Source organism: Corylus avellana, chromosome 10 (assembly GCF_965113065.1).
Source record: "Corylus avellana chromosome 10, dhCorAvel1.hap1.2, whole genome shotgun sequence".
Classification (NCBI taxonomy): Eukaryota; Viridiplantae; Streptophyta; class Magnoliopsida; order Fagales; family Betulaceae; genus Corylus; species Corylus avellana.
The window spans coordinates 16,366,654-16,380,951 of record NC_142499.1 but is presented as its reverse complement, the minus strand read 5'-3'; the positions used below and the strand labels follow the sequence as shown (position 1 = coordinate 16,380,951).

At 31.2% G+C, this 14,298-nt stretch overlaps 1 long non-coding RNA gene across 1 annotated transcript; it reads left to right on the top strand.

Annotated features, from left to right (window-relative positions):
* Positions 1-9,749: 9,749 nt before the first annotated feature.
* Positions 9,750-10,105, top strand: LOC148583419 (uncharacterized). Its single transcript, XR_015909304.1, has 2 exons — positions 9,750-9,801; positions 9,954-10,105. It is a non-coding gene; the product is annotated as an uncharacterized LOC148583419 (long non-coding RNA).
* Positions 10,106-14,298: the final 4,193 nt, after the last annotated feature.

The window sequence follows — 14,298 nt, the reverse complement described above, 5'->3', positions numbered from 1 at the left end:
GCTTTGGTGTAAGTCTAAGCTGCAAACTGCATGACTACTGTTTTTCGTACGTACCCAAGTACCAATTGGTAGACAAAGGTTGCCGTACACTCCTTGTGGACAATATAAATTATCTTGTAGTAGTGTCGGCAAGATATCAAGTAGAGATTCAAGGTACGTGTTCGATCAAATTCCAATAGATATATTTCTTTTAAATATAGAATAACTTATTTGAACAATTATAGATCGATGGAGAAGAACAAGGCTGGGCCTCTACCATTACTGCATGTTTTTTACCAATAGGTTTTCGAAGATAAACATTACGTACTGAGAAGGCAGGCTGGCTTGTAGATACCCTAGCCCTGAAAATATCTGGAAATTGGGATATTATACATGATGCAATTTGTCAAATGTCTTCCATATCGAAAATTTAAAGATTTGAAGTTGTTGGGTGGTTAAAACTTTGTAATCTGACTTGATTGCTTTTCCTTTTTTATATATATTCTTCCTCTCAATTTTCAGGTTGAATTAATTCTGTAATTGTTATATTCTAAATTTTTTTAAGATAAATTAAATTTTTGACAACTCAAATTATCGCTCACCTGTCAATTATCTATAATAAATTTTAAATCAGTACAACTCGGACACTAAGTTTAAGTTTAAGGATCTGGTTTACGCTCACATTCATGAGTTACATCAGGGCCATCAAAATTTCTATCGAGTTATGTTTGGGCTATCAAAATTTCTACTGTAGATATGCAGTACTTTTGTCTTATTCCGCACGGTTTTGTTATTGGGTTTAATTTACTCCAAAATGCCTCATACCGTCCATTGAGAGAAAGCATGCTCATATATAAATATATCCTATTTTTCACACCCAGATAATGTGGGATGCTTCAAAAGTAAATTGGATGCAAAACATATCATGCAAGTGTTGAGTTGTGAAATAACTGAGTTACTCATAGAATACAATTTTTTCTCTTTGTGTTTTTTAAGAAAAAGAGAGTATTCTGGATGAGGAATACTAGGGCTTCCTCCTCCACTACCTTCTCCTCTGATTCACACCAACAGCATTCCATATCCTTCCCCTCTTCCACCTTGTCCTTCGATTGAAATATGGTTTATTTTCAATCTCAGAATAAGTAAATCAAGTGATTGAGTACTAGGGATAAATCATGAATACCACAATCAATTATATTCATTTGATATTCAAATGTGATAAGTTGATAGCAGACTTTCCATTAATTTTTTAATTGTTGGAAATTGAAATCTCCTTATAAATAAAGATTATTTGTAGTGTGTTAAGTATTAAAACAAAAATCAAAGATGTAGCCTCTAAAGCCCAACAACTTGTCGTAGTTTTGTATCTCCTCTGCATTTCTTTATCCAGATCCTGCAAAAACATAACTAACCAACATTTGGAGGGATGAAGTAGAAAACCACGCCATAATCACATCACTACAAAAAATTAAATTTTTTTTCTGACGAACGTTTTCTGACGTGTCAGGTAGTCTAACACGTCAAAAAACGTTCCTGACTGGACCTTTCTGACGTGTTTCACACGTTGAAATTATGTGTGTCAGAAACGGAAAATTTCTAACGTGTCAAAATGGGCACGTCAGTAAATGTTTTAATTGAAAAAAAAAATCCATAAAAAAAGTTTTTTAAAAAAAAAGAAATTTTTTTTAATAATTTTAAATTTCCTGACGTGTCAATTTTGATACGTTAGGAAATTTAAAATTATTAAAAAAATAATTTTTCTTTTTTAAAATTTTTTCTGGATTTTTTTTTTCTATTAAATTTTTTTTTTTTTAATTCTGGAATAGTACCTTTCTTCTCCGCCCAGCTCTCTCCCTGATCTCTTCCAGCTTCCTCCATTTTCACTCTCTCTCTCTCTTCTTTCCTCCATTTTCAAAAATCCAAACCCAAAAAATCAAAAAAAATCAAAAAATAAACCTTATCCTTTTTCAATCTTCTTCTCTTCAAATCAAAAATAAAAAATCTCTCAAATCAAATCAAAATAAACCAAATCAGAGCTTCTTCAAATAAAAAATCTCTCTTCTTCGATCTTCTTCTCTTCTCCTTTTTTTTTTTTTTTTTCTTTTGCTTCTCTTCTTCGATCTTCTCTTCTCCTTTATTTATTTTTTTTTTCCAGCTTCTCTTCTTCAATCATCTCTTCTCCTTTTTTTTTTCTTTAACTTCTCTTACTTCTTCGATCTTCTCTTCTCTTTTTTTTTTTTTTTTTTTTTTTTCTTCTACTACTCTTCGATCTTCTCTTCTCCTTTTGTTTTTCTTCTTCTTGATCTGTTTTTCTTCTACCTCTGCTGCTGTGCAGAGAGATTGAGAGAGAAGAGGAAGATTCAGAGAGAAGAGGGAGATTGAGAGAGGGAAAGAAGATTTGGAATTAAATAAGAAAAGTAGATATGAGGAAAGAATAAATAATAAAAAAGGAAAAGAAGAGGGAAAATTAAGTTGAATGTCCCGCTTTTTTTTTTCCTTGACGTGCTAGTTCTAGCATGTCAGAAACATATTTTATATATATATATATATATATATATATATATATATATATATATAATAATAATAAATAAATAAAATAAAAGAAATTCTGACGTGCCATCTGTGGCACGTCAGGAATTTCTGACATGCCATATGTGACACGTCAAAATTTCTATTAACTAATTTTTTTGATTTTCTTTTTTATTTTTTGACAAATTCAAACTAAATAATAAGGTGATGGTGAAAATTATTAACAAGAGTAAATAAGATGAATGAAGATATTAACTCACTCAATAAGTAAGATGTGGTTAACCCACACTGATCTAATACTAAATAAAAATTTATTAACGTGCATATATATATATATATATATATATATATATATATATATATATATATATAACGTGCATACATGAAGAAGAAAACTTAGTAGATACAACGACAATTTCATTTCATCTTTATTTGTTTTATCTGCAAATAAATCGTGTTTTTTCATGCAAAAAAAAAAAAAAAAAAAAAGACATAGAGCAAAAAACATATTTTAATTTTTTTAATTTCTATACTAAGCGAATTGAGAATAATAAATCAAAGAAATATGAATCGGAAGGCCAAAAGCAACAATAGAGTTATTTAATAAAGATTTTGAAAGATTTTGAGTCTCATTTTCATTTAAAATCCTTCCTGATAAAAAAAAAAAGTTAGATGAAATATATATAATATAAAATAAAAATGATATAAAAAAAAAAAAAAAAAAAAAACACAACAAAACAAAACAAAAAAAATTTATATATTTAAAAGAAATTCTGACATGCCATTTATGGCACATCAGGAATTCCTGATGTGCTATATTTGACACGTCAGGATTTCTTTTTTTTTTTTTTTTTTTTTTTTTTTTTTTTTTTTCCTTTTTTTTTTTTTTTTTTTTCTCTATCTGCACGTACGCTTCTATTCTTCTAAATTTTTTTTTCCTTTTCTTTTTCCTCTCCCAAGTTCCAACACACACCGTAGTGTGCACACCCTGCAATTTTTTTTTTCTTCTCTCTCTCCACGCTTCTAGCTATCTTCTTCATTTTAATTTTTTTTTTTTTAATTCCTGACGTGCTAAGACTAGCACGTCAGAAAGCTATAAAAAAAAATTTAAATATATATACTATAAACAATTTTTTTACAAATTTCTGACGTGCCATTTTTAGCACGTCAGAAACCTGATATATATAAAAAAAAAAAAAAAAAATTAAATTGAATTTAAATTTCCTGACGTGTTGAATGTAACACGTCAATAAATATTGATGTGGCACATTCAACCCGTCAAAAAAAATTTGTTGATTGGCACGTCAACATTTACTGATGTGGCAAAAAAATGGTACTGTTTACCACGTCAAAAAAATGACCTTTTTTTTTTTTTGTTGTGCATATTTTTTAGGTTAAAATCCATACCTGAAATTTCTAATTAACCAAAAGTGCTCTACAAAATAAGGAGAGTAGGTAAGATTTGATGGATGAGATATGCTGCAGGAGGCCAAAAATGGCGGTAGTGCAGCGCATGTGTCACACGCACCTCCCAACGGTGCGTAGGGTAAATACGCGGGAGCAGCGAAGGTCATAAGATTGAGTAAAGGCTTGAAAATGAGAAAATTGCTTTCTCTATAATTAATTTATTGTTATTAGCATTATTGCCCACTTTGATGTAATTTTCATAAACATTGCTTTTTTTTTTTTTTTTTTTTTTGGGAGAGGAGGGAGAGGGTTGAACACTCTACTTGTTATATCATTATAGGCATCATTTCTATAAGAAATTCACTTGTTTGCTTTTTTATGCGATTTGTCACAATTACATTTAGTTACCACCATCATTCTATTATATATATATAGTTTTTATTGAAAATAGAAGAAAGTAGAATGGAATAGCATGTGAGAGGAATAACTATTCCTCAATTTAAGGAATGGTAAAATTATACTTTACTCCCTCAAAGTTTGAGCCGATTTTCAATTTGACCTCTAGTGTTTTAATATTTACAATGCACCCCATCAAAGTCTATATATATATATATAGTTTTTATTGAAAATAGAAGAAAGTAGAATGGAATAGCATGTGATAGGGGTGCAAAGGCGGGCGGTTTTTAACCGCCCGCTAACCGCTAACCGCTATAACCGCCAACCGCCTAACCACCTAACCGTCTAACCGCATTAACCGCTAACCGCCATAACCGCCTAGCGGTTAGCGGTTATTGGGTCTACTAACCGTAACCGCTAACCGCCTTTTTATATAATACATTTTTATAATTATAATTATAAAAATATTTATACATATAACATAATCACTTGATTATTAAATCACAATTTTTTTTAAAAATAATTAAATCACAATTTGAGTATTAATATATTATCACTATAATTTATATGATTATATCATATAATCACTTGATCATTAAATCACAATTTTTTTAAAAAAATAATTAAATCACAATTTGAGTATTAATATATTATCACTATAATTTATATGATTATATCACATGAGATTGATTATTAAATCATTTGATTATATAATAACAAATTATACATATATAATATGACATAACTAATAAGTATACCAATTCATACTAATACAACAATTAAATATCTAGAGACTTATTTCCAATGTATGTTATAAACCTATAAGTCTATATAAGTCTACATATGTATATGAATAATATAAATGTATAATATCAATAGTTAATCATATGATTCAATGACAATTCAAATACTTTATTCAAGACTTCAAGTGAATCATATTATTAATGTACAATGATGATATGATTCGTATAATATCAAATTAAGTAATTGACATTGGATTAAACAATGACCAATGTGTTACTTATAAACATAATTTAAGTATTAATGTATTATCATTATAATTTTAGTAATTTATATATTATCACTATAATTGATATAATTATATCACATGATGACTTGATCATTAAATCATATGATGATATAATAATAAATAATACATATATAATATGACATAACTCATAAGTCATAAGTCTACAAGTTAATCATATGATTCATGTACAATGATAATCACAATTGATTCAATTGAATTAAACAATATGTTACTTATAACTACAAGTCTACAATTTAATTAAAGCATTATTAGATACTTTAGAAATTTAGGATTTAGGAGTTTGAACATTACCATTTACCATTAGATATTAAGTTCAATTCAAAGAAAAAAGATTATAAGTAAATATGATAAGAATTTAAATAATTAATCATATGAATCATATGATATAATTTAATGAGACTATATGATTATATAATATCAAATTAAGTAATTGACATTAGATTCAACAATGTGTTACTTATAATCACAATTGAAGTATTAATGTATTTTTTGAACATTTTTTAGAAAAAGAAATTTAACCATTTTTTGAAAGAAAAAAAAAAGAAAATTAACAATTTTGAACAATTTTGAATTTTATATATATATATATATATATATATATATATATATATATAATTGCTTATAGTTATATTATATACATATTGAATAATATAAATGTATAAGATAAATACTTAACTATATGATCCAATTACAATTCCAATACTTAATCAATTATTCATGTACAATGACAATGACAATTCAAATATTTAATCATAATATTTATATACAATGACAATGTGATTCATAAAATGTCAAATTAAGTAATTAGCATTAGATTCAACAATTACTTATGACAATAATTTAAGTATTAATATATTTTTCATTTTTTTGAACACTATTTTGACAATTTTTAAACCATTTTATGAAAAAAGAAATTGAACCATTTTTTGAACAAATTTTTTGAACAATTTTTTGAACCATTTGTTGAACAATTTTTTAAAATTGAACAAGCCAAAACTATGTCGTTTTAATACCCATATATATTCATCTCTTCCTAACCCTAAACTAAACCTTATCAATCTCATTCTCTCTTTCCCCCACGGCGCCGCACAGAACGTGCAAAGTTCCGAAGCTCCCCCCTTCTCCTCCTTCTTCGCCTCTCCATCTCGACACTCACTCTCTCTGTCAGCCATCTGGGTTCGTCTTCTACAAGGCACCAGGTATGATTTTCCTTAGAATCTAGGTTCTCTTCCAATCGTTATTTTCCTTCTCTACTTCTCAATCTCGACTCTCACTGTCTCTTTTCGTCTCTGTCTCAGTGTTTTTCAGTTCTCACTCATCTCGCACCATATTCTACCAGCCAGCAGGTACCAATTAATTTTATGGGTTTTTTGGTTCAATAAGATGAGGAGGGTTTTTATTTTAGATTGCTGAAAATGAAAGAGGGTGTTTCTAAATTTTTTCTACTGTTCGGGAATTTGTGGTTGTGGATATGCTAAACAATTTCTGTCTGGGTTGTGTTTCTAAATAACACAATTTATTGGAAGATGGGATACCATCTATAGCAATCGTCAATCATTTGATATGTTTGCTTTGGGTTAATACATTCAGAATAAACATAATAGAATTAATTAATTACAATTCTTTTGTATAATTTAGAGCAATCATTTGGTTAATTGACTAGTTTGAAGTCACTTTGAACACTGCTACGCATCTTTTCTTCTTTGCCTAGAGGCTCTGTTCTGTGTGTTATATATATATCTGCTACGCATCCTTTCTTCTTTGCCTAGAGGCTCTGTTCCGTGTTTTATATATATATATATATATATATATATATATTCTTTGCCTAGAGGCTCTATTCTGTGTGTTATATATATATCTGCTACGCATCTTTTCTTCTTTGCATGTGCTGCTGGGGAATTGGTTCCTATATTGTACTCATGAAAATAGCTGGGGAATTGAGTCTTCAGCTTCTGTGTGATTGAATGTCTGTTTGATTTGATTTTTTTTTTTTAAGAGTAATTAACTTTAAATTTCACTCAAACATGTGCGCTTAAATCAATTTTTATTATGCATATGCTTATAATCAAATCATTTTTGGGTAACTATATTTCCAGAATTGCTTGTGCTTGATTTGCTCCATTCAAACAATATTTTTTCACTTCTCTCTGATTCTGTCCTTAAAAATTGAGTTTATTCACCTAGCCATCTTCATTAGATGCTCAAAAAAATCATGATGTTATTGTAGTGCACTGGCAGATTGAATTATGTGTGCCATACTTCAATGTTTGAATGAGCAACATTAGGATTTTGGTATTGTTACTTTTATTGACTTTATCCCAAAATGCAGAGACAAGATTCATGCCCTTTTTTTCTTATGGCCCGACCCTCCAACTTGTCATCAGGGATTAGAGATCTTACCGGGATGATGAGAAGAGTTAAGAAATTAGAGAATGAAAATTTTATACTGAAAGGCAAAAGAGAAACGCTTGATGTTTGATGCTTGCTCTGAAGTCGCCATGATTTTTATTTAACTATTGTTTGTTTTTCTCTTATCAAGTGATTGTTAGATAATGGAAGTTGTTATATACTGTGAGTGACTGAGTGGTATGTAATGGAAGTTTTTGCAGATTTGGATTATCCATGTGTGATTGTGAGTGGTTGTTTGATATATAACCACTTTAAAAGTAATTTATTCAATATATAGGGATAAATTACATTTTCTTCTTCAATAAATTACATTTAAGTAGGTTTTACAAATAGAAGTATGTATATTAAATTGTCTACTGGTGTTTTTCAACTGTATTAGATGGAAGACACTTTGAGTGATGCAAGTATCTCGCCAACGAGTAGCCCTCCCCCTGTTATGGAAGTGCAAGATGTTGAAACACATTCCTCTGAAAATGATAGAAGTTCCTCACATTCCCAACAAACCAAAAAATCTAAAAATCAATCTATTGTGTGGGAGCACTTCAAGAAAGTGGAACCAATCGACAAGGATAACCCTAAAGCTAAGTGTAATAATTGTAGCAAGTTGATAGGGTGTCACTATAGGAGAAATGGTACTTCACCCATGATGACCCACCTTACCCATGGTTGCCCAACATCTTCACTTTTGAAATCAAAATTATCCAAAGGCCAAACTCTGTTGCAAATGTTACTTAAGAAATCGATCGAAGGCGATAAAATATGTGAGGTCTTCACCGTCTAGGATGGCAAAGTTCAAAGATTGTATACAGTGGGAAAATATTATATGTACGAAGACGGTGTGTCTAGATGTTAAAACTAGATGGAACTCTACATACTTAATGTTGTGTACCGCTGAGAAATACGAAAAAGCTTTTGAGCTACTGGGTGAAGAAGATCATCAGTTTGTTGTTCCTTCTATGATTGATTGGGAAAATGCTAGGGCATTTGTGAAGTTTTTGAAAACTTTTTATGATGCCACGTTGAAGTTTTTAGGTAAATGTTTATAAATTAGTTATTTTTAAATTCACTTTACTTTTTATTATGCATTAATTCATTTTAGTTATATTACGTTTCAAGTTCAAATTGTGTCACTTCTAATTCATATTTCATACAACTTTGTATTATTCAACATACATTGAGTGATGGGTGTCTTAGTTTTGATCCTATCATGAGGAGTATGAGTCTTAGTGTGAAAGAGAAGTATGAAAAGTATTGGGGGGATATAGAGAACAATACGAACGTCAACTACTTGATGTTTGTTGCTTTTGTTCTTGACCCACGTTCCAAGATAAGGGCGTTAACGTATTGGTTGATAAAATGCCTTGGGACTAAGCGGGCGGAAAACATAGTGAAAATGGTGAAATCCCTCATAAAACGTTTGATGGACCAATACAATAAGTTTAATGCTAGTGAGTCGTCTACCATTCAGGCAAATGTAGGAAGCTCAAGTGGTAATTTGAATGTTGGTTGTGATGTCTTGGAAGATAGCGACTACCAATTTAGGAAGATGTTTTCCCAACACCTTGAGGAAGAGGATGATTTGGCATGTAAATCGGAGTTTGATCGGTATTCATTGGATGAGTGTGAAAAAACAATAAAAGATTTTGATATTTTAGGTTGGTGGAAGGTTAATGCGTCCAAATACCCTGCCCTAGGAGAGATAGCTCGTGATGTATTTGCCATTCCTATTTCCACTGTTGCTTCTGAATCCGCATTTAGCACCGGTGGACGTGTATTGGATTGCTTTAGGAGTTCATTGTCTCCACTTACCGCTGAAGCCTTGATTTGCACACACGACTGGATAAAGAACCGCCTAAGCAATGCCGAGTTGGAGGCGTTTTTGGCAGAATTTGATGAGCTAGGTAAATGTTTATAAATTAGTTATTTGCAACTTCATTTAGTTTTCATTATTTATTAATTTATTCTAATTATTTATTCATAGATGTGATTTAACCTTCAAGTTCAAGTGCTGCTTCATCTTTTGCCTAGAGGTTTGTTAGTAACGAAGGTTATTATTTTTTGAATTGTCATAGTATTTTAATTACAATACAATTATATTAAGCACGTTTTGATATGTGTACATGTTTATGCCTTAATATTATTATGTTTAATATTATAACTTTTCTTCTTTTGATGTCCACAGGATTTGCTAGAGGACCAAATGAGAAGATTGATGAAATTTTAATGTTTTATTTGACTATTTGTATCATTTAATGTTTTATTTGAACTTATTTTATATGCTTTGTGTTGAACTTTTTTTATATTTTTTTTTATATGTTGTGACAGTTATCTGAATTCTGAACTTTTTTTTGTATGTTGTGTTGAATTTTTTTTTCTTCCTAAAAAAAAAAAAGTTAACGAGTTATGATTTAATATTTAAGAAAATTTTTTTTCAGTACAAGTAAATGTAAATTTTTTGTCAAATATTTTTGATTTTTCAATATGGGCTCTTTTTATAGCAATTGGGCCCAAGAAGATATTAAAAATACAAGAAAAAAAATGAGGGTAAAAAAAAGCCCAAAAAGCCAAAAAAAAAAAAAGCCCAATTTTAAAAAAGCGGTTAGCGGGCGGTTATCTATTTCACTAACCGCTAACCGGCCACTAACCGCTAGGGCGGTTACAGTTAGCGGTTATTGCCACTAACCGCTAACCGTAACCGCCTTTGCACCCCTAGCATGTGAGAGGAATAACTATTCCTCAATTTAAGGAATGGGAAAATTATACTTAACTCCCTTAAAACTTGAGCCAATTTTCAATTCGAACTCAAATATTTCAATATTTACAATGCACCGCACCAAAGTCTAAATTTTTTTCAAATTGGCCTATCCATTAGTCACTTCCGCCTTTTCTAACAGAAAGTTAATCACATGCTGCGCACATGATATTTTTCCTGTGAAACTTTCCAAAATTCCCTCAACCCCACGCATGGGGAGAAGAAATCATGACTTGTAATAATGACTAAACGTAAGGAGAAATAATGCGCGCGTGGGGTTGAGGGCATTTTGGGAAGTTTCACAGGAAAAATAGCATGTGCGCAACACGTGATTAACTTTCTGTTAGAAAAGACAGCGATGACTAACAGATAGGCCAATTTGAAAAAAATTTAAACTTTGGTGAGGTGTATTGTAAAAATTGAAATATTAGAGATCGAATTGAAAATCGGCTCAAATTTGGGGATGTAAAGTATAATTTTCCCTTAAGGAATAGTCATTTCTTCATGGGCCATGAAAACGATTATTTCAAGAGTTAAGAGTATATGTACACTTTAACACAAATGCTATTTTATTCCACTTTATTCCATTCTGAATAGAATAGTTATTTTGTGGACCAAACGTATTTAATTAAGAGCGTATAACCTTGAACTACGTACGTCCATGCATGGTATTCAACTTCCTAGCATGCAACGGTTGGAAAATCTACATCTTTTATGGACAAGGAATCCACATGAGTGCAGAAAATGGACAATTGATGCTTTAGATTCTTCTATGAGAGAGTGTATAGACACCAAATTAGTGAGTTATAGTGATCGAATCACTCACAATTTTACAAAATGTCTGACAAATACAACTATATATATAGCAATTGCAGCATGTGCTACATCATCAATGAATGGTCATTTTCATTAGCTGTATCGATCTTAACATCTTTGATAAGATATTTTTCTTTACCTGCAACAATGGGGGCCTAGAGGAACACCTTATCCGGACGACAGGACAAAAAGTGCATAGGAAATATTGGCTCCTTCTCCAGTTGGACAAAAACAAGAAAATTAACGAAAGACATTTGCTATTTGTAGAGAACTAAGGCTGTGGTCATTGGGCCATGCAAGTGGATGCATTTCCTGTGGTCGTGCGTGAGTGACCTTAATTCCTTTTAGGTATGGTTAATATATATCTTTGTCAGTGTTTTTCTAATGTTTTCATAATACGATATTTCCTAAGTTTTTATTCGATTTGAGTTAAATCATTTGGGTTTCTAATTTTAAGGATATGGTTCTTAAGTTTTGCTTCTATTAAAATGAATGATTTGTATGTCATATGTGACGTGTGTTTCAATTAATGTCACGTCAGTATTCATATGTACACCTAATAGTGATGTCATATCATTAAGCAGCAAGTCATCCATACAAAAAAAAAAAAACCTTTACTTTAGAAACAAAAAACATATTCATCGTAATCCTAATCTTCTATATTTGTAGTGTTAAAAGAAAAATGGTTAACTTTGACGTTAAGATGGACATTGGCGTATTGTCAAATGAGACATACATGATAGATAGAAAATTGTCAACTTTGACGGCAAAGTACTAATAGAATGACCAATTTAAAACTTGGGCGAAATCTAAGGACCATATTCTTGAAATTGAAAATCCGTTGACTAAATTTAAATGAGATGAAAACTTAGAGACTAAATATGATCGATTCTTTTTTTCTATAATTAAATCCTTTCTATTTAATGTTTCCAATGAGCTTTGCTGAATTGATAATATATTATTTTTTAAAAATAACAAATCTTAGTTTGTGCCTAAAGTCAAATATGGAATTTACAAATGCCGTATAAGTGTTATTTTAAACTGAATGGAGAAATATGAAACTAAAATCCCTACCCGTGTGTGTATATATATATATATATATATATATATATATATATATATTCCATGCATCTCTTTGAATCAGTAACTCTTTTTTTTTTTTTAAAAAAAAAAAAATGGTCTTTTAAAAGGAAGGATACATGTAAATGCTTTTTTTGTCTTACTTATCCGGACAATTATTTTATTTAATCAATCACAATTTTAAGACAGATATATGTCGCTCCATCATGTCCATATGTACTCCATCATGTCCTTCTTGTACCTTATTGTGAATGTTCATTGGTGAGTGTAAATATATATATAGCACGCCTCTATACTATTGTAGATTTTTAGTTTAGTTGTGAATCTTATGTGATAGGCAACAGCTAGCAAGGTGCTTGTATTGAAGAAGTGGGCTATATATGGTCGGTCTTGTTGGGATAAGATAATCTTGCTAATAATAGAAGATAGATAGAAATAAAGAACCATTGGTATTGAAAGGCTTTTTCGCACAATCCAAACAAGTCCAATGTTTTACTACTGTTTGGAGGCGACCAGAGGAACAAAATGAGCTAGCATGATTGGAACTTGGAAAAGTCACATGAAAGCTTCATTTACGGTGAGCATTTCACCTTATCTTCTCCAGCAGGAAGAGTACTCACATTGTCACATGACTTACAGAGTTAATAAGTTTGTTATATAGTGAGGTTCCTCACCTACTAGGATGTATGTTTGATTATTTACAATGGAAAATGAAGTATTAGCTGCTTTAAAAATCATTAATATTCTGGTGGGACTCGGGAAACCCAAGATTTGTAGTGTGGATGACGAACTTATATAAACACATAAATACATATAGTATCGCTCTATATGTGTATTTGTGTAAGTTTATGTAAACTAAATATATATATGAGTCTTAAATTTAATTTCATAGTAATTAAATCGTAAGTTATTATTGCATACAAAAGTTATATGTCTTAAACTAAAAACGATCTATAGAATCCAACAAAAAAAAAAAACAAAACAAAATTTATTGTAAACTGTTTCTCCTAACGAGATCACTCGAAGCTCCCAAAAATAGCTGAGTGAAGCCAAAATAATGTTGCGAACCAAAAGTCACTAATTAAATAGAAGCATTTTCAAAATTTCAAAAGTCACTAATTAAATTGGAGTATTTTCAAAATTTTGAGGGGACAAAACTAAAAAAGAAATTGGAAGGGGGGCAAAATTATTATTTTAGGGGGGACAAAGATTTTCAAAATGTTACCGCGCGGGGGGGGGGGGGGGGGGCGGCACTAAAAAATAGTCAACGAAAAATATTGTTTGGTGTAATGGAAAATAATAGTCAACGGAGAATTTTTTAGATTTTACTGAAAAAAAAAAAAAGAATAACTCTTTAATTTCCGTAAAATGGTTTTCTATTTTTGAAAACCGTAAACTATTTATCGAGTTTCAGTATCTCATTCTCAAATTGACATCCAGACGATACGTCGCCAAGACCCCACCAGGACTTCACCGGGCCATCGTTGGGACCATCGGGGTCCGATCGGAACTTTGCTGTGAAACAATAATTGGGACCAAGTCGAGACCCTACTGGAACCCAATCAGGACCTTGTCGGGACCCCGCTGAGACCCAATTGGGACACCGTTGGGACCCAACTGGGACACCGTCGAGACCCCATTGGGACCCGGTCAAGACTCGTTGGGACCCAGCTGAGCCACCGTCGGGACTTGGTTAATTGGGACATTAATGTTGAGATCCGGTCGACTCGTCGAGACATCGCCAAGACCCGGTTGGAACATGGTCGTGACCTAATTGAGACTCACTAGGACCCTAACCGGACTACCACCAAGACTTTGCCGAAACCTAGTCGGGACTCATTTGAACCCAATCGGGACAAGCGGAATCGGCTATATCACA